The following is a 3,610-nucleotide window of genomic DNA, read 5'->3' as shown; positions in this document are numbered from 1 at the left end:
ATTCTTTGCTTAGTCTTTGCCAGGAGTGTTCTGTATTTCTGAGAGTGGAGTGTTGAGGGTCCCTGCTATTAATGTATTTTTATTTATATGTGTCTCTTTATTCTGGTTAAGAGTTGGCTTGTGTATCTTGCGGCTGCTGCTGTTGGGAACATATCTTATTTATAATTGTCATATCCGCTTGTTGAATACTTCCTTTAAGAATAATATAGATTATCGTCTCTAACTTTATAGTCTGTAGTTTAAAATCAATTTATCTGATATGAGGTACTACCCCAGCTTTTCTTTGAGAGTCCATTTGCTTGAAAGATGGTACTCCATCCTTACTCTCAGTCTGAATGCATCTTTTGGGTTCTAAATGAGTCTCTTGTAGACGACAATGGATGGGTCATTTCTTTTTATCAATCTGAAACCCTGTGTGGCGCTTTATGGGACAATTTAAGAAGAAGCCATTAATATTAAGACTGAGTACTGAGAGATATGCTTTTAATGATGCCATGTTATCAGTAAAGTCTTTGTATTCGTATTAACTGTGACTTTTTGTTCTGTATCACTCTTGGGACGCTAGCACACTTTTATAGAACCCCGTAATATTTCCTGTAGGGCTGGTTTCATGGTTACGAAATTGGTTAGTGACTGTCGATTCTGAAATGTCTTTATTTCTCCATCAATTCTGAATGACAGCCTTGCTGGATAAAGGACCCTTGGCTGCATGTTTTTCTCTGAAAGAGCTTTAAAAATGCTCCCCCAACCCTTTCTCTCATTCCAGGTCTGTGTAGACAGGTCTGACGTAATTCTGATGCCTTTGCCTTGGTACGTGAGAAATTTCTTTGCCCTGGCTGCTTTCAATACTGTTTCCTTGGTCTAATATCTGCGAAATGCACTATGACGTGACGTGGCGTAGGTTTGTCATGGTTGAGCTTGGGAGGGGTCCTCTCTGCCTCTTGGACATGAATGTTTGTTTCCCTTGCTAGATTAGGGAAGTTTTCTGCTACAATTTGTTCAAATATCTCTTCTAGACCTCTGTTTTTCTCCACCCCTTCGGGGGATGCCGATGATTCTAACATTGGATCGTTTCGTGAGTCAGCGTAATCTCCGTAACCTACATTCGTGGGTGTGGATTTTTTTAAGACCATCTTCTATTTTCATTTTTTCCTCTATTAACCCATCCTCCAATTCACTAACCCTTTCCTCTGCTTTGGTGACCCTGGCCGTCAGAGCCTCTAGTTTTGCCTGCATTTGGCTCATAGAATTTTTAATTTCTGTCAGATTCGCTCTCATTTCTGTCCTTAGGGATTCTATATTCTCAGTAACCTTTTCGTTAATACTTTTTTCAATTCTGCTTATCATTTTGACCATCGTTACTCTGAATTCCATTTCTGATAATTTGGTTACATCCATATCCATTATTTCTGTGGCAGAGGCCACAGACTCTGTCTTTTCTTTGCTGTGGGGGGGGGGCTTCTCCTTCTTGTCATTCTGATGAAGAGAGGTTGCGGGGTTGTCCAGAGCCCAAATTATTATTATTTTTTTTATAATGATTTTTTATTATATTATGTTCGTCAGCATACAGTACATCCCCGGTTTTCGATGTAACAGAGCCCAAATTATTGACTGGGTCCCAGGCCGTGCCCCTTGTTTTATAGGGATCTTAGAGATGTGGGCTTCTTCTTTAAAGATTTTATTTATTTATTTATCTGAGAGAGAGAGACAGACAGTCAGCAAGAACGGGAACAGAAGCAGGGGAGTGGGAGAGGAAGAAGCAGACTCCCAGCAGAAGAGACCAATGAGGGACTCCTTTCCGGAACACCGGGATTACACCCTAAGCCGGAGACAGGCACTCAATGACTGTGCCACCCAGGTGCCCTGGGTTGTGGGCTTCTTGATTTTTCAGCCTGCCTTCTGTGTTCTGGGGGAGGGGCCTGCCGCACCGATACTCAGGCAACCCTGTTTGGGTAGAGTCTCCGTGTCCCCCGCGAAGGAGGATGGGGATGGGCATGCTGTGAGCCGGTATTTCCAGGCTTTTGTTCTCTGGCAGCTTTCCCTGGCGGCCAGCTATGCCTCTTCTGAGAGTCAGAGCAGCAGAGGCTGCATTTTCATAGAACAGCCTCACTTCCAGGGCCAGCGTGTCTCTGTCCTTTGTGTTTCTAATATCGCCAGCCACTGGCCGCCCCGCGCGCTCCTGGGTCTCCGGGTCTCAGTCTATGCCGGGTGAGCACACCAGGATTCCGGAGTTCCGTGAGAAGCCTGGTGTCACGCGCACCCGGTTCAGGGTCTCAGTCTGCTGTTTCGCGGGTGCCGACTGCGAGTCTGCCCGCTCCCCTGTGCAGGTGGCCCGCCAGCCGCCAGCCGCCCCGTGCGTGCTCCGGGAGCTCCCGGTCTCTGTCTCGATCCCGTGAGCACACCGGGATTCCGGTGTTCCACGAGAATCCTGGTGGCGCGTTCACGGCTCACCGGTCTCAGTCCGCTCTCTCTCCCGGGTGCCGTCCATGAGTCCGCCCGCTCCCCCGAGCAGGTGGCTGCAGCTTCCTGGAGCCCAAACGCGGCGGCTCCCTCCCCCTTCCGTTTATCTTCCGATATCTGTGCGCGGTTTTACGGCTCCCCTCTTGGTGTCTCAATACTCAGCACTGGAGATGTTCATTTGTAGAGATCCAGATGTATCTTCCTGCGTCTCAGGCTGATTCCGTGGTTATTTAGGCTGGTCTGTTAACCTATCCAGCTCGACTCAGGGGACCGGCTGAAAAAGGGGTCCCCTACTCCTCCGCCATCTTAACTCCCTCTCCTGTGTTTCTTTTTCTGTTTGTGGAAGCTCTTTGTATATTCTGTAGTCCTTTGTAGGATATTGGTATTGTGAACTATCTTCTCATGAATAGAAGAAATTTTCCATCTTAATAAAGCCCAATTTAGTAGCATTTCCTTTTGTGGTTGTATCTTTTTATAAGCATCTTTTTTGAGGTATTATTGACATGCGAGAACCTTCACATCTTTAAAATATACAATTTGATACATTTTTCTTACCTTCTTAGCCTTTTTTAAATGTACACTTCAGTTCTACATATATTCACAGTGTTATGCAATGGATCTCTAGAACTTTTTCATCTTGCAAGACTGAAACTCTCTACCCATTAAACAACAACTCTCCATTATCCCCTCTCCCAGCCCCTGGAAATCACCATCTTATCTTCTGTTTCTATGAATTTGGCTATTTTAGATATCACATATAAGTGGGATCATGCAACCTTTGTCTTTTTGTAACTGGCTTATTTCGCTTAAGATAATGTCCTCAAGGCTCATCAATGCTGTAGCGTCAGACGGAATTTTCCATCTTTTTAAGGCTGAGTAATATTCCATTGTATTTGTATACCCCATTTAGTTTATCTATTGATGGACCCTTGGATTGCGTCCACCTCTAAGCTAATGTGAATCATGTTACTATGAACATGGACATGCAGAAATCTCTTCAAAAGCCTCATTCAATTCTTTTGGATATATAGCCAGAAGTAGGATTTTTGGATCATATGATAATTCTATTTTTGATATTTTGAGGAATTGCCAGGAATTACTGTTTTCCATAGTGACTGCACCTTTTTATGTTTCCAGCAACAAGGCACAG

This window comes from Ursus maritimus, unplaced genomic scaffold (assembly GCF_017311325.1).
Source record: "Ursus maritimus isolate PB19 unplaced genomic scaffold, ASM1731132v1 scaffold_14, whole genome shotgun sequence".
Classification (NCBI taxonomy): Eukaryota; Metazoa; Chordata; class Mammalia; order Carnivora; family Ursidae; genus Ursus; species Ursus maritimus.
The sequence above is the reverse complement of the archived record's forward strand: the minus strand, read 5'-3'. Positions refer to the sequence as shown.